Raw genomic sequence first — 21,993 nt, 5'->3', positions numbered from 1 at the left:
TGTTTTCCACCCCCTCACTTTAAATCTGGAGGTGTCTTCGCGTCTAAAATGAGTTTCTTGTAGGCAACATACTGATGGGTTTTGTTTTTTTATCCATTCTGATACCCTGTGTCTTTTGATTGGGGCCTTTAGCCCATTAACATTCAAGGTAACTATTGAGAGATATGAATTTAGTGCCATTATTAGTCTGTAAGGTGACTGTTACTGTATATTGTCTCTGTACTTTTCTGATCTACTACTTTTAGGCTCTCTCTTTGCTTAGAGGACCCCTTTCAATATTTCCTGGGGAGCTGGTTTGGTGTTTGCAAATTCTTTCAGTTTTTGTTTGTCCTGGAAGCTTTTTATCTCTCCTTCTATTTTCAATGATAGCCTAGCTGGATAGAGTATTCTTGGCTGCATGTTTTTCTCGTTCAGTGCTCTGAATATATCATGCCAGCTCTTTCTGGCCTGCCAGGTCTCTGTGGATAAGTCTGCTGCCAATCTAATATTTTTACCATTGTATGGTACAGACTTCTTTTCTCGGGCTGCTTTCAGGATTTTCTCTTTGTCACTAAGACTTGTAAATTTTACTATTAGGTCACGGGGTGTGGACTTATTCTTGTTGACTTGAGGGGGGTTCTCTGCATCTCCTGGATTTTAATGCTTGTTCCCTTTGCCATATTAGGGAAATTCTCTCCAATGATGCTCTCCAATAGACCTTCTGCTCCCCTCTCTGTTTCTTCTTCTTCTGGAATCCCAATTATTCTAATGTTGTTTCGTCTTATGGTGTCACTTATCTCTCGAATTCTCCCCTCATGGTCCAATAGCTGTTTGTCCCTCTTTTGCTCGGCTTCCTTATTCTCTGTCATTTGGTCTTCTATATCACTAATTCTTTCTTCTGCCTCATTGATCCTAGCAGTGAGAGCCTCCATTTTTGATTGCACCTCATTAATAGCTTTTTTTATTTCAACTTGGTTAGATTTTAGTTCTTTAATTTCTCCAGAAAGGGCTTTAATATCTCCAGAGAGGGTTTCTCTAATATCTTCCATGCCTTTTTCGAGCCTGGCTAGAATGTTCAGAATCGTCATTCTGAACTCTTGATCTGACATATTACCAATGTCTGTGTTGATTAGGTCCCTAGCCTTCGGTACTGTCTCTTGTTCTTTTGTTTGTGGTGATTTTTTCCGCCTTGTCATTTTGTCCAGATAAGAGGATATGAAGGAGCAAATAAACTACTAAATGGGTGGCAAAGACCCCAGAAAAATGCACTGTAACCAAATCAGAAGAGACCCCAAATTGTGGGGGGGGGGAGAAAGGGGATAAAAACAGGTTCTGAAAAAAAAAAGAAATAAAAAAGAAAAAAATTTAAAAAATAAAACAAATAAAAAAATATAAAAAAGAAAGAAAAAATATATATATTTACATGAACTAGTCAAAAAACGTTAAAAAAGAAAATGGTAAAAGTTTTAAAAAATTTAGCAGAAGAAGAAAAAAGAAAAAAGAAAAAAAATTGAAAAAAAGAAAAAAAAATTGAAGTAGCCCCAAGACTAAAGAATCATGGGGAGAAAGCCATGAGTTCCGTGCTTTGCTTTCTCCTCCTCTGGAATTGCTCTGCTGTCTTAGGAATTGAACCTGCTTTCTCCTTGATAGATGAACTGCGTCCTGGCTGGATATTTTGTTGATCTTCTGGGGGAGGGGCCTGTTGTAGTGACTCTCAAGTGTCTTTGCCCGAGGCGGGATTGCACCGCCCTTACCGGCGGCAGGACTAAGTAATCGGCTCGGGTTCGCTTTTGGGAGCTTCTGTTCCCTGAGCGCTTTCCGTAGAGTTCCAGAGGAGTGGAATGAAAATGGCAGCCTCCTAGTCTCCGGCCCGGAAGAGCCGAGAGTCTGGGGCCCCACTCCTCAGTGCGCCCCCAGAGGACAGAACCCAATCACTCCCGTATCCCCAGCCTCTAGCCACGCTCCGAGCTCACCCATCCCTCAACCAGTTCAAGGTAACCCCAAACGGAGAGTTCAGTCCTCGTCTCTGTCTCTGAGTCCAGCTTCTCTCTTCTAAGACCTGTGAGCTCTGCGACTCTCTGACACCCCCAATCCTTCTGTGACCCTGCAGGACCTGGGGTCACGCTGGCCCCACGTGGGCTTCACCCTGGTTTAGCCTCTGGAGCAATGTCCCTCAGTGGAACAGACTTTTAAAGTCCTGATTTTGTGCTCCGTTGCTCTGCTGCTTGCTGGGAGCCGGCCCCTCCCCCCATGGTCTATCTTCCCATCATTTTAGATTCACTTTTCCGCCAGTCCTACCTTTCAGAAAGTGGTTGATTTTCTGTTTCTGGAGTTGCTGTTCTTCTTCTCTTCGATCTCCCATTGGATTTGTAGGTGTTTGCAATGTTTAGATAAGCTATCGAGCTGATCTCCTGCTACCTGATGTAGTCTCAGGCTGCTACTTCTCCGCCATCTTGACTCCTCCCCCTAGGCAGTATAGACATTTTAACAATGTTTATTCTTCCAATCAAAGGGCATGGAACAGTCTTCCATCTTTTTGTGTCTTCTTCAATTTCTTTCATGTGTGTTCTGTAGTTCCTCTAGTACAGGTCCTTTACCTCTTTGGTTAGGTTTATTCCCAGGTATCTTATGGTTCTTCATGCTATAGTAAATGGAATCAATTCTCTAATTTCCCTTTCTGTATTTTCATTGTTAGTTTATAAGAAAACCACTGATTTCTGTACATTGACTTTGTATCCTGCCACGTTACTGAATTGCTGGATGAGTTCTAGTAGTTTGGGGGTGGAATCTTTGGGGTTTTCCATATAATGAATCATGTCATCTGTGCAGAGAGAGAGTTTGACTTCTTCTTTGCCCAATTTGGATACCTTTTATTTCTCTTTGATGTCTGATTACCGTTGCTAGAAATTCTAATACTATGTTGAACAAGAGTGGTGAGAGTGGTCATCCTTGTTGTGTTCCTGATCTCAATAGAAAGGCTGCAAGTTTTTTCCCATTGAGGATGAGATTTGCTGTGGGTCTATCATAAATATATTTTATGAAGTTCAGGAATGTTCCCTCCATCCCTATATATTGAAGCGTTTTCATCAGGAATGGATGCTGGATTTTGTCAAATGCTTTTTCTGCATCAATTGAGAGGACCATGTGGTTCTTCTTTCTTCTCTTATTGATTTGTTCTATCACATCGATTGATTTGCGAATGTTGAACCATCCTTGCAACCCAGGGATGAATCCCACCTGGTCATGGTGGATAATCTTTTGAATGCGCTGCTGGATCCTGTTTGCTAGGATCTTGTTGAGAATCTTTGCATCCATATTCACCAGTGATATCAGTCTGAAATTCTCCTTTTTGGTAGGGTCTTTGCCTGGTTTGGGGATCAGGGTAATGCTGGCTTCATAAAAACAGTCTGGAAGTTTTCCTTCTGCTTCAAATTTTTGGAACAGCTTCAGGAGAATTGGTGTTATTTCTTCTTTGATAGTTTGATAGAATTCCCCACGGAATCCGTCAGGTCCTGGGCTCTTGTTTTTTGGGAGGTTTTTTTTTTTTTTTTTTAAAGATTTTATTTATTTATTTGACAGAGAGAGAGGTCACAAGTAGGCAGAGACGCAGGCAGAGAGAGAGGAGGAAGCAGGCTCCCTGCAGAGCAGAGAGCCCAATGCGGGGCTCGATCCCAGGACCTTGAGATCATGACCTGAGCCAAAGGCAGCGGCTTAATCCACTGAGCCACCCAGGCGCCCCTTTTGGGAGGTTTTTGATCACTGCTTCAATCTCATTACTAGATATCACTCTATTCAGGTTGTCAATTTCTTCCTGGTTCAGTTTTGGGAGTTTGTAGCTTTCCAGGAATGCATCCATTTCATCTATTTTGCTTAGCTTATTGGCATATAATTGTTGGTAATAATTTCTGATGATTGTTTCTATTTCCTTGGTGTTCATTGTGATCACTCCCTTTTCATTCATAATTTTATTAATTTGGGCTTTCCGTCTTTTCTTTTGGATTAGTGTGGCCAATGGTTAATCGATCTTATTGATTCTTTCAAAAAACCAGCTTCTAGTTTCATTGATATGTTCTACTGTATCTCTCGTTTCTACCTCATTGATATCTGCTCTAATCTTGATTATTTCCCTTCTTGCATGTGGAGTTGGTTTGATTTGTTGTTGATTCTCCAGTTCTTTAAAATGTAGACACAGCTGGTGTATTCTGTATTTTTCAATATTTTTGAGGGAGGCTTGGATGGCTCTATATTTCCCCCTTAGAACCGCCTTTGCTGTATCCCATAGGTTTTGGACTGAAGTGTCTTCATTCTCATTGGTTTCCATGAATTGTTTAAGTTCATCGTTGATCTCCTGGTTGATCCAAGCATTCTTAAGCAAGGTGGTCTTTAGCTTCCAGGTGTTTGAGTTCCTTCTGAACTTTTCCTTGTGATTGAGTTCCAGTTTCAAAGCATTGTGATCTGAGAATATGCAGGGAATAATGTCAGTCTTTTGGTATCAGTTGAGTCCTGCTTTGTGACCCAGTATGTGGTCTATTGTGAAGAAGGTTCCATGTGCACTTGAGAAGAATGAGTATTCTGTTGTTTTAGGGTGGAATATTCTGTATATGTCTATGAGGTCCATCTGGTCCAATGTTTCATTCAATGCTCTTATTTCTTTATTATTTTTCGGCTTCGATGATCTGTCTATTTCTGAGAGAGGCGTATTAAGATCTCCTACTATTATTGTATTCATATTAATATGACTCTTTATCTTGATTAATAGTTTTCTTATGTAATTGGGTGCTCCCATATTGGGGGCATAGATATTCACAATTGTTAGATCATCTTGGCGGATAGTCCCTTTAAGAATTATGTAGTGTCCTTCTGTATCTCTGACTACAGTCTTTAGTTTAAAATCTAATTTATCTGATATGAGAATCGCTACCCCAGCCTTGTTTTGAAGCCCCTTGGCATGAAAGATGCTTCTCCATCCCTTCACTTTCAGTCGGGGTGTATCCTTGGGTTCAAAATGGGTCTCTTGTAGACAACATATGGAAGGGTCCTGTCGTTTTATCCAATCTGCAACCCTTTGTCGTTTTATGGGTGCATTTAAGCCATTCACATTGAGAATGATTATTGAGAGATAGGTTTTTATTGACATCGTGTTGCCTTTGAAGTATTTCTGTCTCTAGATTGTTTCTGTATTTCTGTTCAATGATATTCTTAGGATTTTTTCTCTTTTATAGGACCCCCCTTAACATTTCCTGCAGTGTCGGCTTGGTGGTTGCATAGTCTTTTAAGCCTTGCCAGTCTTGGAAACTCTTTATCTCTCCATCCATTTTAAATGTCAGTCTTGCTGGATAGAGTATTCTTGGATGCATGTTCTTCTCATTTAGTACTCTGAATATATTTTGCCAGCCCTTCCTGGCTTGCCAGGTCTCTGTGGAAAGGTCTGACGTTATTCTAATGGGCTTTCCTCCGTATGTAAGGATCTTCTTGTCCTAGCTGCTTTTAAGTGGGTCTGTCGTGAAACATAATTCCTCATTCTAACTATAAGGTGTCATGAGGTCTTTCGAGAATCTAAAATATTGGGAGGAAATCTCTCTGCCTCCAGTACATGAACGTTGTTTCCATTCATGAGATTGGGAAAATTTTCATAGACAACTTCTTCCACTATATCTTCTAGACTTCTTTCTTTTTTCTACCCTTCGGGGATTCCAATAATTCTGACGTTGGAATGTTTCATGGCATCATTTATTTCCCTGATTCTGTTTTCGTGGCTTCTGAGCTGTTTGTTCCAGGCTTCCTCCTGATCCTTTCTCTCTATCTGTTTGTCCTCCAGATCACTAATTCTATCTTCTGTCTCAGTTACCCTAGCTTTTAGAGAATTTAGATTAGATTGGAACTCATTGAGAGAATTTTGAACATCATCCCTGGTGGCTTTCAGTTCTGCCCTAACATTATGAACATCATCCCTGATGCTTTTCAGTTTTGCCCTAATCAATTCTCTTTGGTCATCCATGGCTTTCTCCAACCTAGCTATTGCCTGGAAAATTGTTAGTCTGAATTCCTTTTCTGACATATTGTCTATGTCGATAGCCATTAGCTCTGTTTCAGAAGGCCCATCCTCTGTATTTTTCTTCTGTTGGGTATTCCTCCTCCTAGTCATTTTTGTAAGAGATGACTGAACAGATGCAGCTGGACTTATCGGTTGTGGTGCAGTCAAGGTGCACCCTGGAACGCTTCTGTGCAATCAGGATTCCCCACCCAAATGAGAGAAAAAAGAAAAGAAAAAGAAATAGAGAAGAAGACAGAAAAAGGGGAAAGAAAAATGGAAAAAAAAAGAGAGAGAGGAAGAGAGATAGGAAAGAAAGGGAAGATAAAAGAGAAGTCTCAGCCCAAATGGGCCACAAGGTAAGATTTGTGAAGTATACAAACAAAAACAGACAAAAAGACTGATAAAACTATATGACAAGGGAAAAAATATATATATTTTCTTGATGTATCTTGATGTTTTTGTTATCTTGTATCTTGATGTTTTTGTTAAGGGACTCAACTTTCCTAAGTTACAGGGAGATTAGAAACTGGTTTGCCTCTCCATGTCCTCATATCAGGGAGATCATATGATAGTTGTCTTTCTCCGATTGACTTATTTCACTAAGCATGATACGCTCTAGTTCCATCCACGTCGTCGCAAATGGCAAGATTTCATTTCTTTTGATGGCTGCATAGTATTCCATTGTGTATATATACCACATCTTCTTGATCCATTTGCGACGACGTGGATGGAACTAGAGCGTATCATGCTTAGTGAAATAAGTCAATCGGAGAAAGACAACTATCATATGATCTCCCTGATATCAGGACATGGAGAAGCAACATAGGGGGATAGGGGGATAGGAGAAGAATAAATGAAACAAGATGGGATTGGGAGGGAGACAAACCATAAATGACTCTTAATCTCACAAAACAAACTGGGGGTTGCTGGGGGGAGGTGGGATTGGGAGAGGGGGAGCGGGCTATGGACATTGGGGAGGGGAGGCGAACCATAAGAGACTATGGACTCTGAAAAACAACCTGAGGGTTTTGAAGGGTCAGGGGTGGGAGGTTGGGGGAACAGGTGGTGGGTGATGGGGAGGGCACGTTTTGCATGGAGCACTGGGTGTTGTGCAAAAAGAATGAATACTGTTACGCTGAAAAAATTAATAAAAAGGGAAAAAAGAAAAAAGAAAAAAAAAAAGAAACTGGTTTGCCTATAAGGGTAGCATTGATTGGGGAAAGGGGATTACCTTGAAGTTTAACTCTATATGTATAGAAGAAAATAAAAATTACAAAAGAATAAACTAGACTAAACTAAGTTAAAATTAAAAAAAGAATTAAAAAATAGAAAAGCGAAAGAAAAACACGGATGTATGTATCAAAAAGTTCAGGTTAGAAGGTTATTAAAGAATTTGATGTACTGGACATCTCAGTGTGGTGGTAAATATGTTAAAAAATTATCTGTATGTATAAAAAAAAAAGAACCAGAATATTGGTAAAGAGTTAAAAATAAAAGTTGTATTTCTGAAGTAGTGGTGGTTGTTCTCTTGTAGTCTTTTTTTTTTTTTTTTCTTATTTCCTGGTTGGTTTTCTGGGGGAGGGGCTGCCACGTGGGTTTTCAGACAATGATGTTCCCTTAGTTAGGTCCTCCCGCTCCCCTCAAGGGGGTGGGCTCTGAGGAAACTGTTTTTTTCAGGCTTTTGTTCTCTGGGGGTTTTTATGTTCTTTCATCTGCTTTCTCTCACCTTGACAGCTTTTGATAGTTTTTGGAGGTTTAGAGGATAGCAAACTGCACCCCGACCTCCCTCTCAGAGAGAAGCCTCAGAATGTTTTGCAGGAGCTACTGGCAGAGTTGGTTCTGAGTCTCTGTCCCTGGGAATGCAGGAGCTCCTCATTGTATCCAAAACCAGGGCAGTGGTGGCTGTCTGGGCAGCTCCAGACCGTCAGAGATGTTCGGAGCAGAGATCACACACTGAGATTTTCCCGCTGTCCCGGGCTGGCAATGTCTGGTTTTTCTGGATGCCAGAGCTACAGGCTAGCACATATGAGCACCTATCCCAAGGGAGGGTGTGGGACGAGCGTGTTTCAGGATTGCCGTCTGGCCAGGCTCCCAGCCCCTCACGGGATCCAGACCCCACTCGTTCTCAGGCGCGCTGGCATTCAGGCGCACTGGTGGCTCAGGGACGGAGACCTGATTTCTCCACCGCACTCTCTCTGGCTCAGCGCCAGGGGAGGCTGACCTGGGGTGGGGACTTAGGTCCCTGACCCTAACCGCCCAGGTTCCCACTTTTTCCCCCCAGTGATCCTTTGCTCTTTGTTTTTTGAGTGCTTTCAACCAGACTCCAAGTTAATGCTGATCCCCAGACACAGGGCACTCTCATATTGGGGTATTACTTTCCAATCGATCACCTCTGGTGGCTCCCTCCCCCTTTTGTTTATCTTCCGATATCAGTCCAATGCTTCCAGTCTGCTTTACCTGCCACTGGCGTCTTCTGCTCCTGTAGAGATCCAGACATGTATAATTCTGATCTCAGGCTGATTTCATGGATGGTCGGAGTTCTTTGGTAGGTAATCAGCTCACTTTAGGGTACAGGTTGAAAAGGCGCCTCCTCCTACTTCCCCACCATCTTGACTCTACCTTAACCAGTTGTTTTTTTTTTTTTTTTGTCTGTTTTTCATCCTCTTGTGCATCACTGTTGTTAAACATCTTTCCTTTTTTAAAAGATTTTATTTATTTGACAGAGGGAGAGAACACAAATAAGCAGAGAGGCAGGCATAGAGGGAGGGGGAAGCAGGCTCCCTGCGGAGCAGAGAGCCCAATATGGGACTCGATCCCAGGATCCCAAGATCATAACCTGAGCCAAAGGCAGAGGCTTTAACCCACTGAGCCACCCAGGCACCCTGACAGTCAGATTTTAAAGATATACTTTCCCGTTTGCATTGCTAAGGGGTTAATATCTGTGGGATTAACACTTTCCTACCAGGTATGTTATCTCTTTCTGATCAACCTAACAACTTTAGCATACATTAGTGATTTTTGATTGAATTGGATTTTACTTTGGGGTTACTCAATTTGATTTTCTAATTCAATCATTCCTTCTATAGTTATTACTGGCTTTCTTCTGTAGAGAAGAGATATTCTTTCATTATCCCACTCTATCCCCTTTTCCTCATCTCTTTCTCTTCTCCTATGTGCCACTCCATATTTGCTGATTTTTTAAATTTCTTTTCAGCATAGACGAATTCATTTTTTTGCACCACACCCAGTGCACCATGCAATACATGCCCTCCTTAATACCCACCAACTGGGTCCCCCAACCTCCCACCAACTGCCCCTTCAAAACTCTCAGACTTTTTTTCAGAGTCCATAGTCTCTCATGGTTCAACTTCCCTTCCAATTTCCCTCAACTCCCTTCTCCTCTCCATGTCATCCATGTCATTTGTTATGCTCCACAAATAAGTGAAACCATATGGTACTTGACTCTCTCTGCTTGACTTATTTCACACAGCATAATCTCTTCCAGTCCCATCCATGTTGCTACAAAAGTTAGGTATTCATCCTTTCTGATGAAGGCATAATGCTGCATAGGGTATATGAACCACATCTTCCTTATCCATTCGTCTGTTGAAGGGCATCTTGGTTCCTTCCACAGTTTGGCGACCGTGACCATTGCTGCTATAAACATTGGGGTACAGATGCCCCTTCTTTTCACTACATCTGTATCTTTGCTGTAAATACCCCGTAGTGCAATTGCAGGGTCATAGAGAAGCTCTATTTTTAATTTCGTGAGGAATCTCCTCACTGTTCTCCAAAGTGACTGCACCAACTTGCATTCCCACCAACAGTGTAAGAGGGTTCCCCTTTCTCCACATCCTCTCCAAGACACGTTGTTTCCTGTCTTGCTCATTTTGGCCATTCTAACTTTTGTGAGGTGGTATCTCATTGTGGTTTTAATTTGAATCTCCCTGATGGCTAGTGAGGATGAACATTTTCTCATGTGTCTGATAGTCATTTGTATGTCTTCATTGGAGAAGTGCCTGTTCATATCTTCTGCCCATTTTTTTGATATGATTATATCTTGTGTGTGTGGGGAGTTTGAGAAGTTCGCCACACACACACAAGATATAATCATATCAAAAAATGGGCAGGTCCTATATATCAACCTTAATAGATCCTGGATATCAACCTTTTGTCTGTACTGTCATTTGCATATATGTTCTCCCATTCCGTGGGTTGCCTTTTTGTTTTGTTGACTGTTTCCTTTGCTGTGCAGAAGCTTTTGATCTTGATGAAGTCCTGAAAGTTCAATTTCGCTTTTGTTTATTTTGTCTTTGGAGACATATCTTGAAAGAAGTTGCTGTGGATGATATCAAAGAGGTTACTACCTATATTCTCCTCTAGGAATCTGATGGATTCCTGTCTCACTTTGAGGTCTTTTATCCATTTTGAGGTTATCTTTGTGTACGGTGTAAAAGAATGGTCGAGTTTCCTTCTTCTACATATCGCTGTCCAGTTTTCCCAGCACCAGTTTTTGAAGAGACTGTCTTTTTTCCATTGTCTATTTTTTTCCTACTTTGTCGAAGATTATTTGACCAAAGAGTTGAGGGTCCATATCTGGGCTCTCAACTTTGTTCCACTGGTCTATGTGTCTTTTTTTTTTTTTTTAATGCCAGAACCATGCTGTCCTGGTGATCACAGCATTGTAGTAAAGCTTGAAATCAGGAAACGTGATGCCGCCTGTTTTGTTTTGTTTTTCAACATTTCCTTAGCAATTTGGGGTCTCTTCTGATTCCATACAAATTTTAGGATTATTTGCTCCAGCTCTTTGAAAAATACCGGTGGAATTTTGATCGGAATGGCATTAAAAGTATAGATTTCTCTAGACAGTATAGACATTTCAACAATGATTATTCTTTTGATCCAAGAGCATGGAATTGTCTTTCATCTTTTTGTGTCTTCTTCAGTTTCTTTCATGAGTATTCTGTAGTTCCTTGAGTACAGATACTTTACGTCTTTGCTTAGGTTTATTCACAGGTATCTTATTGTTCTTGGTGCTATAGTAAATGGAATTGATTCTCTAATTTCCCTTTCTGTATTTTCATTATTAGTGTATAAGAAAGCCACTGATTTCTGTACATTGACTTTGTATCCTGCCACGTTACTGAATTGCTGTATGAGTTCTAGTAATTTGGGGGTGGGGTCTTTTTGGTTTTCCATATAAAGAATCATGTCATCTGTGAAGAGAGAGTGTTTGACTTCTTCCTTGCAAATTTGGATAACTTTTATCCCTCTTTGTTGTCTGATTTCTGATTGCTGTAGCTAGGACTTCTAATAATATTTTGAACAAGAGTGGTGAGAGTGGGCATCCTTGTCGTGTTCCTGATCTCAACGGGAAGGCTGCAAGCTGTTTCCCATTGAGGATGATATTTGCAGTGGGTGTTTCATAGATAGATTTTATGATGTTCAGAAATGGTCCCTCTATCCCTATATTTTGAAGCATTTTCATCAGGAATGGATGCTGGATTTTGGCAAATGCTTTTTCTGCATCAATTGAGAGGACCATGTGGTTGTTCTCTCTTCCCTTATTGATTTGTTCTATCCCATTGATAGATTTGTGAATGTCGAACCATCCTTGTAACCCAGGGATGAATCCCACCTGGTCATGGTGGTAATCTTTTGAATGTGCTGCTGGATCCTCTTGACTAGGATCTTGGTGAGAATCATAGATAAATATTCATCAGTGATATTGGTCTGAAATTCTCCTTTTTGGTAGGGTCTTTGCCTGGTTTGGGGATCAGGGTAATGCTGGCTTCATTAAAAGAGTCTGGGAGTTTTCCTCCTGCTTCAAATTTTTGAAATAGCTTCAGGAAAATAGGTGTTATTTCTTCTTTGAAAGTTTGATAGAATTCGCCGGGGAATCCGTCACGTCCTGGGCTCTTGTTTTTTGGGAGGTTTTTGATCACTCTTCAATCTCGTTACTAGATATGGGTCTATTCAGGTTTTCAATTTCTTCCTGTTTCAATTTTGGGAGTTTATAGTTTTCCAGAAATGCATCCATTTCATCTAGGTAGCTTAGCTTATTCTCATATAACTGTTGGTAATAATTTCGGATGATTGTTTCTATTTCCTTGGTGTTCATTGTGATCACTCCCTTTTCATTCATAATTTTATAATTTGGGCTTTCTGTCTTTTCTTTTGGATTAGTGTGGCCAATGGTTTATCGATCTTATTGATTCTTTCAAAAAACCAACTTCTAGTTTCATCGATACGTTCTACAATACCTCTCGTTTCTACATCATTGATCTCTGCTCTAATCTTGATTCTTTCCCTTATTATGTGTGGAGATGTTTTAATTTGATGTTGATTCTCCAGCTCTTTAAGGTGTAGAAACAGCTGGTGTATTCTGGATTTTTCAGTATATTTTGAGGGAGGCTTGGATGGCTATGTATTTTCCCCTTAGTATCCACTTTGCTGTATCCCATAGGTTTTACTCTGAAGTGTCTTCATTCTCATTGTTTTCCATGAATTGTTAAAGTTCTTCTTTGATCTTCTGGTTGATCAAAGCATTCTTTTTTTTAATTTTTTAATTTTTAATTTTTTTCAGTGTTTAATTTTTTTTTTATTTTTTCAGGGTAACAGTATTCATTGTTTTTGCACAACACCCAGTGCTCCATGCAATACGTGCCCTCCCTATTACCGACCACTTGTTCCCCCTAACTCCCACACCCGACCCTTCAAAACCCTCAGGTTGTTTTTCAGAGTCCATAGACTCTTACGGATCGCCTCCACTTCCAATTTTTTTTTATAAACATATAATGTATTTTTATCCCCAGGGGTACAGTTCTGTGAATCTCCAGGTTTACACACTTCACAGCACTCATCATAGCACATACCCTCCCCAATGTCCATAACCCCCTCCCCCTCTCCCAATCCCACCTCCCCCCAGCAACCCCCAGTTTGTTTTGTGAGATTAAGTGTCATTTATGGTTTGTCTCCCTCCCAATCCCATCTTGTTTCATTTATTCTTCTCCTATCCCCCTAACCCCCACGTTGCTTCTCCATGTCCTCATATCAGGGAGATCATATGATAGTTGTCTTTCTCCGATTGACTTATTTCACTAAGCATGATACGCTCTAGACCATCCACGTCATTGCAAATGGCAAGATTTCATTTCTTTTGATGGCTGCATAGTATTCCATTGTGTAAATATACCACATCTTCTTTATCCATTCATCTGTTGACGGGCATCTAGGTTCTCTCCATAGTTTGGCTATTGTAGACATTGCTGCTATAAACATTCGGGTACACGTGCCCCTTCGGATCACTGCGTTTGTACTTCAGGGTAAATACCAAGTAGTGCAATTGTTGGTTCATAGGTTAGTTCTATTTTCAACATTTGAGGAACCTCCATGCTGTTTTCCAGAGTCATTGCACCAGCTTGCATTCCCACCAACAGTGGAGGAGGGTTCCACTTTCTCCGTATCCTCGCCAGCGTCCGTCGTTTCCTGACTTGTTAATTTTAGCCATTCTAACTGGTGTGAGGTGATATCTCATTGTGGTTTTGATTTGTATTTCCCTGATGCCGAGTGACGTGGAGCACATTTTCATGTGTCTGTTGGCCTTCTGGATGTCTTCTTTGCAGAAATGTCTGTTCATGTCCTCTGCCCATTTCTTGATTGGATTGTTTGCTCTTTGGGTGTTGAGTTTGCTAAGTTCCTTATAGATTTTGGATACTAGCCCTTTATCTGATATGTCGTTTGCAAATATCTTCTCCCATTCTGTCAGTTGTCTTTTGGTTTTGTTAACTGTTTCCTTTGCTGTGCAGAAGCTTTTGATCTTGATGAAATCCCAATAGTTCATTTTTGCCCTTGCTTCCCTTGCCTTTGCTGTTGTTCCTAGGAAGATGTTGCTACGGTTGAGGTCGAAGAGGTTGCTGCCTGCATTCTCCTCAAGGATTTTGATGGATTCCTTTCTCACATTGAGGTCCTTCATCCATTTGGAGTCTATTTTCGTGTGTGGTGTAAGGAAGTGGTCCAATTTCATTTTTCTGCATGTGGCTGTCCAATGTTCCCAGCACCATTTATTGAAGAGGCTGTCTTTTTTCCATTGGACATTCTTTCCTGCTTTGTCGAAGATGAGTTGACCATAGAGTTGAGGGTCGATTTCTGGGCTCCCTATTCTGTTCCACTGATCGATGTGTCTGTTTTTGTGCCAGTACCATGCTGTCTTGTTAAAGACAGCTTTGTAATAGAGCTTGAAGTCCGGAATTGTGATGCCACCAACTTTGGCTTTCTTTTTCAATATTCCTTTGGCTATTCGAGGTCTTTTCTGGTTCCATATAAATTTTAGGATTATTTGTTCCATTTCTTTGAAAAAAATGGATGGTATTTTGATAGGGATTGCATTAAATGTGTAGATTGCTTTAGGTAGCATAGACATTTTCACAATAATTATTCTTCCAATCCAGGAGCATGGAACATTTTTCCATTTCTTTGTGTCTTCCTCAATTTCTTTCATGAGTACTTTATAGTTTTCTGCATATAGATTCTCAGTCTCTTTGGTTAGGTTTATTCCTAGGTATCTTATAGTTTTGGGTGCAATTGTAAATGGGATTGACTCCTTAATTTCTCTTTCTTCTCTCTCGTTGTTGGTGTGAAGAAATGCAACTGATTTCTGTGCATTGATTTTATATCCTGACACTTTACTGAATTCCTGTACAACTTCTAGCAGTTTTGGAGTGGAGTCTTTTGGGTTTTCCGCATATAGTATCATATCATCTGCGAAGAGTGATAGTTTGACTTCTTCTTTACCAATTTGGATGCCTTGAATTTCTTTTTGTTGTCTGATTGCTGAGGCTAGGACTTCTAGTACTATGCTGAATAGCAGTGGTGGTAATAGACATCCCTGCCGTGTTCCTGACTTTAGCAGAAAAGCTTTCAGTTTTTCTCCATTGAGAATGATATTTGCGGTGGGTTTTTCATAGATGGCTTTGATAATATTGAGATATGTGCCTCTAACCCTACACTTTTAAGAGTTTTGATCAGGAAGGGATGCCGAACATTGTCAAATGCCTTTTCACCGTCTATTGAGAGTATCGTATGGTTGTTGTTCTTTCTTTTCTTAATGTGTTCTATCACACTGATTGATTTCCGGATGTTGAACCAACCCTGCAGCCCTGGAATAAATCCCATTTGATCGTGGTGAATAATCCTTTTAATGTACTGTTGAATCCTATTGGCTAGTATTTTGGCGAGAATTTTTGCATCTGGGTTCATCAAGGATATTGGTCTGTAGTTCACTTTTTTGATGGGATCCTTGTCTGGTTTTGGGATCAAGGTGATGCTGGCCTCATAAAATGAGTTTGGAAGATTTCCTTCCATTTCTATTTTTTGGAACAGTTTCAGGAGAATAGGAATGAGTTCTTCTTCAAATGTTTGGTAGAATTCCCCTGGGAAGCCGTCTGGCCCTGGGCTTTTGTTTGTTTGGAGATTTTTGATGACTGTTTCAATCTCCTTACTGGTTATGGGCCTGTTCAGGTTTTCTATTTCTTCCTGGTTCAGTTGTGGTAGTTTATATGTCTCTAGGAATGCATCCATTTCTTCCAGATTGGCCAATTTGTTGGCGTAGAGTTGCTCATAGTATGTTCTTATAATTGTCTGTATTTCTTTGGTGTTAGTTGTGATCTCTCCTCTTTCATTCATGATTTTATTGATTTGGGTCCTTTCTCTTTTCTTTTTGATGAGACTGGCCATGGGTTTATCAATCTTATTGACTCTGTCAAAGAATCAGCTCCTAGTTTTATTGATTTTTTTTCTATTTTTTTTGTTTTTTTCTTTTTAATTGATTTCTGCTCTGATCTTTATGATTTCTCTTCTCCTGCTGGGTTTAGGGTTTTTCTCTTGTTCTTTCTCCAGCTCCATTACATGTAGGGTTAGGTTGCATATTTGAGACCTTTCCTGTTTCTTGAGAAAGGCTTGTACCGCTATATATTTTCCTCTCAGGACTGCCTTTGCTGTGTCCCACAGATTTTGAACCATTGTGTTTTCATTATCATTTGTTTCCATGATTTTTTTCAATTCTTTTTTAATTTCCTGGTTGACCCATTCATTCTTTAGAAGGATGTGTTTAGTCTCCATGCATTTGGGTTCTTTCCAGCTTTCCTCTTGTGATTGAGTTCTAGCTTCAGAGCATTGTGGTCTGAAAATATGCAAGGAATGATCCTAATCTTTTGATACCAGTTGAGACCTGATTTGTGACCCAGGATGTGATCTATTCTGGAGAAGGTTCCATGTGTACTAGAGAAGAATGTGTATCCTGCTCCTTTGGGATGCAATGTTCTGAATAGATCTGTGATGTCCATCTGGTCCAGTGTGTCATTTAAGGCCTTTATTTCCTTGTTGATCTTTTGCTTGGATGATCTGTCCATTTCAGTGAGGGGCGTGTTCAATCCCCTACTATAATTGTATTATTATTGATGTGTTTCTTTGATTTTGTTATTAATTGGTTGATATAGTTGGCTGCTCCCACGTTGGGGGCATAGAAATTTAAAATTGTTAGATCTTCTTGTTGGACAGACCCTTTGAGTAGGATATAGTGTCCTTCCTCATCTCTTATTATAGTCTTTGGCTAAAAGTCTATTTGATCTGATATAAGGATTGCCACCCCAGCTTTCTTCTGATGCCCATTAGCATGGTAAATTGTTTTTCCATCCCCTCACTTTAAATCTGGAGGTGTCTTTGCCTCTAAAATGAGTTTCTTCTGGGCAACATATGGATGGGTTTCATTTTTTTTATCCATTCTGATACCCTGTGTCTTTTGATTGGGGCATTTAGCCCATTAACTTTCAAGTTAACCATTGAGAGAAATGACTTTAGTGACATTATTAGCCTGTAAGGTGACTGTTACTGTATATAGTCTCTGTCCCTTTCTGATCTACTCCTTTTAGTATCTCTCTTTGCTCAGAGGACCCCTTTCAATATTTCCTGGGGAGCTGGTTTGGTGTTTGCAAATTCTTTCAGTTTTTGTTTGTCCTGGAAGCTTTTGATCCAATGATAGCCTATCTGGATAGAGTATTCTTGGCTGCAGGTTTTTCTCATTTAGTGCTCTGAATATATCATGCTAGCTCTTTCAGGCCTGCCAGAACTCTGTGGATAAGTCTGAGGCCAATCTAATATTTTTACCATTTTATATTATAGACTTCTTTTCCTGGGCTGCTTTCAGGATTTTCTCTTTGTCACTAAGACTTGTAAATTTTCCTATTAGTGACGGGGTGTGTACCTATTCTTCTTGACTTTGAGGGGGGTTCTCTGCCCCTCCTGGATTTTGATGCTTGTTCCCTTTGTTATGTTAGGGAAATTCTCTCCAATAATTCTCTCCAATAGACATTCTTCTCCCCTCTCTGTTTCTTCTTCTTCTGGAATCCCAATTATTCTAATGTTGTTTCGTCTTATGGTGTCACTTATCTCTCGAATTATACCCTCGTGGTCCAATAGCTGTTTGCTCCTCTTTTGCTCAGCTTTTTATCCTCTGTCATTTGGTCTTCTATATCACTAATTCTTTCTTCTGCCTCATTTATCCTAGCAGTGAGAGCCTCCATTTTAGATTGTGCTTCATTAATAGCTTTTTTTATTTCAACTTGGTTAGATTTTAGTTCTTTAATTTGTCCAGAAAAGGCTTTTATATCACCAGAGAGGGTTTCTCTAATGTCTTTCATGCCTTTTTAGATCCCGGCCAGAAAGTTCAGAATTATCATTATGAACTCATGATCTGACATATTACCAATGTCTGTGTTGATTAGGTTCCTAGCCTTTGGTACTGCCTTTTGTTCTTTTTTTGTGATGATTTTTTTCCGCTTGGTCATTTTGTCCAGATAAGGATATGAAGTATGAAATAAAATACTAAAAGGGTGGCAAAGACCCCAGAAAAATGTGCTGTAACCAAATCAGAAGAGACCCCAAATTGTGGCGGGAGAAAGGGGATAAACAGAGGTTCAGAGGAGTCAAGATGGCGGAGAAGTAGCAGGCTGAGACTACATCAGGTAGCAGGAGATCAGCTCGATAGCTTATCTAAACATTGCAAACCCCTACAAATCCAAAGGGAGATCGAAGAGAAGAAGAACAGCAATTCTATAAACCGAAAGTCAACCACTTTCTAAAAGGTAGGACTGGTGGAGAAGTGAATCTAAAACGACGGGAAGATAGGCCACGAGTGGAGGGCTGGCTCCCAGCAAGTTGTGGAGGAACGGAGCACAAAATCAGAACTTTTAAAAGTCTGTTCCACTAAGGGACATTGCTCCTCAGAATAAACCAGGGTGAAGCCCACGCGGGGTGAGCATGGCCCCAGGTCCCGCAGGGTCACAGAAGTATCGGGGTTTCAGAGTGTTGCAGAGCTCGCAGGTATTAGAACAGAGAAGAGGCTACAGAGACAGGGCCGAGGACTGAACGCTCAGCTCGGGGTTACCTTGAACTGGTCGTGGGCTGGGTGAGCTCGGAGCACGGCTGGAGGCTGAGGATACGGGAGTGATTGGGTACTATCCTCTGGGGGCGCACTGATGAGTGGGGCCCCGGGCTCTGGGCTCCTCCGGGCCGGAGACCAGGAGGCCGCCATTTTCATTCCTGTCCTCTGGAACTCTACAGAAAGCATTCAGGGAACAGAAGCTCCCAGGAGCGAACCCGAGCCGATTACTTAGTCCGGCCCCCGGTAAGGGCAGTGCAATCCCGACTCGGGCAAAGACACTTGAGAGTCACTACAACAGTCCCCTCCCCCAGAAGATCAACAAAATATCCAGCCAGGACGAAGTTCATCTATCAAGGAAAGAAGGTTCAATTCCTAAGACAGAAGTGGAATTCCAGAGGAGGAGAAAGCAACGCACGGAACTCAAGCTTTCTCCCCATGATTCTTTAGTCTTGCAGCTACTTCAATTTTTTTTTCTTTTTTTCAATTTTTTTCTTTTTTTCTTTTTTCTTCTTCTGCGAAAATTTTTAAAACTTTTACCCTTTTCTTTTTTAACGATTTTGACTAGTTTATCTAAATATATACATATTTTCTTTCTTTTTAATATTTTGTCTTTATTTTTATATTTTTTTAATTTTTTTATTTTTTTTTCTGAACCTCTTTTTATCCCCTTTCTTCCCCCCACAATTTGGGGTCTCTTCTGATTTGGTTACAGTGCATTTTTCTGGGGTCTTTGCCACCCTTTTAGTATTTTATTTCATCCTTCATATCCTCTTAGGTGGACAAAATGACAAGGCAGAAAAAATCACCACAAACAAAAGAATAAGAGACAGTACCAAAGGCTAGGGACCTAATCAACACAGACATTGGTAATATGTCAGATCAAGAGTTCAGAATGACGATTCTGAACATTCTAGCTGGGCTCGAAAAAGGCATGGAAGATATTAGAGAAAACCTCTCTGGAGATACAAAACCCTTTCTGGAGAAATTAAAGAACTAAAATCTAACCAAGTTGAAATCAAAAAAGCTATTAATGAGGTGCAATAAAAAAATGGAGACTCTCACAGCTAGGATAAATGAGGCAGGAGAAAGAATTAATGATATAGAAGACCAAATGACAGAGAATAAAGAAGCCGAGTAAAAGAGGAAAAAAAAAAAACAGCTATTGGACCACGAGGGGATAATTCGAGAGATAAGTGACACCATAAGACGAAACAACATTAGAATAATTGGGATTCCAGAAAAAGAAGAAAGAGAGAGCGGAGCAGCAGGTCTATTGGAGAGAATCATTGGAGAGAATTTCCCTAATATAGCAAAGGGAACAAGCATCAAAATCCAGGAGATGCAGAGAACCCCCCTCAAAGTCAACAAGAATAGGTCCACACCCCGTGACCTAATAGGAAAATTTACAAGTCTTAGTGACAAAGAGAAAATCCTGAAAGCAGCCCGGGAAAAGAAGTCCATAATATACGATGGTAAAAATATTATATTGGCAGCAGACTTACCCACAGAGACTTGGCAGGCCAGAACGAGCTGGCATGATATATTCAGAGCACTAAATGATTAAAACCTGCAGCCAAGAATACTCTATCCAGCTAGGCTATCATTGAAAATAGAAAGAGAGATAAAAAGCTTCCAGCACAAACAAAAACTGAAAGAATTTGCAAACACCAAACCAGCTCTACAGGAAATATTGAAAGGGGTCCTCTAAGCAAAGAGAGAGCCTAAAAGGAGTAGATCAGAAAGGTACAGAGACAATATACAGCAATAGTCACCTTACAGGCTAATAATGGCACTAAATTCATATCTCTCAATAGTTACCCTGAATGTTAATGGGCTAAATGCCCCAATCAAAAGACACAGGGTATCAGAAAGGATAAAAAAAACAAAACCCATCAGTAAGTTGCCTACAAGAAACTCATTTTAGACGCGAAGACACCTCCAGATTTAAAGTGAGGGCGTGGAAAACAATTTACCATGCTAATGGGCATCAGAAGAAAGCTGGGGTGGCAATCCTTCTATCAGATCAATTAGATTTTAAGCCAAAGACTATAATAAGAGATGAGGAAGGACACTATATCCTACTCAAAGGGTCTGTCCAACAAGAAGATCTAACAATTTTAAATTTCTCTGCCCCTAATGTGGGAGCAGCCAACTATATCAACCAATTAATAACAAAATCAAAGAAACACATCAATAATAATACAATAATAGTAGGAGACTTGAACACTCCCCTCACTGAAATAGACAGATCATCCAAGCAAAAGATCAACAAGGAAATAAAGGCCTTAAATGACACACTGGACCAGATGGACATCACAGATCTATTCAGAACATTTCATCCCAAAGCAGCAGAATACACATTCTTCTCTAGTGCACATGGAACCTTCTCCAAAATAGATCATATCCTGGGTCACAAATCAGGTCTCAACCGGTATCAAAAGATTAGGATCATTCCTTGCATATTTTCAGACCACAATGCTCTGAAGCTAGAACTCAATCACAAGAGGAAAGCTGGAAAGAACCCAAATACATGGAGACTAAACACATCCTTCTAAAGAATGAATGGGTCAACAGGAAATTAAAGAAGAATTGAAAAAAATCATGGAAACAAATGATAATGAAAACACAACAGTTCAATATCTGTGGGACACAGCAAAGGCAGTCCTAAGAGGAAAATATATAGCGGTACAAGCCTTTCTCAAGAAACAGGAAAGGTCTCAAATACGCAACCTAACTCTACATGTAATAGAGCTGGAGAAAGAACAAGAAAGAAACCCTAAACCCAGCAGGAGAAGAGAAATCATAAAGATCAGAGCAGAAATCAATTAAAAAGAAGCAAAGAAAAAAAAATAGAAAAAAGTCAATGAAACTAGGAGCTGATTCTTTGACAAAATCAATAAGATTGATAAACCCCTGGCCACTCTCATCAAAAAGAAAAGAGAAAGGACACCAATCAATAAAATCATGAATGAAAGAGGAGAGATCACAACTAACACCAAAGAAATACAGACAATTATAAGAACATACTATGAGCAACTCTACGCCAACAAATTGGACAACCTGGAAGAAATGGATGCATTCCTAGAGACATATAATCTACCACAACTGAACCAGGAAGAAATAGAAAACCTGAACAGGCCCATAACCAGTAAGGAGATTGAAACAGTCATCCAAAATCTCCAAACAAACAAAAGCCCAGGGCCAGACGGCTTCCCAGGGGAATTCTACCAAACATTTGAAGAAGAACTCATTCCTATTCTCCTGAAACTGTTCCAAAAAATAGAAATGGAAGGAAAACTTCCAAACTCATTTTATGAGGCCAGCATCACCTTGATCCCAAAACCAGACAAGGATCCCACCAAAAAAGAGAACTACAGACCAATATCCTTGATGAACCCAGATGCAAAAATTCTTGCCAAAATACTAGCCAATAGCATTTAACAGTACATTAAATTTATTATTCACCACGATCAAGTGGGATTTATTCCAGGGCTGCAGGGTTGGTTCAACATCCACAAATCAATCAATGTGATACAACACC

This window comes from Meles meles, chromosome 16 (assembly GCF_922984935.1).
Source record: "Meles meles chromosome 16, mMelMel3.1 paternal haplotype, whole genome shotgun sequence".
NCBI lineage: Eukaryota > Metazoa > Chordata > Mammalia > Carnivora > Mustelidae > Meles > Meles meles.
This window is presented reverse-complemented; position numbering follows the sequence as displayed.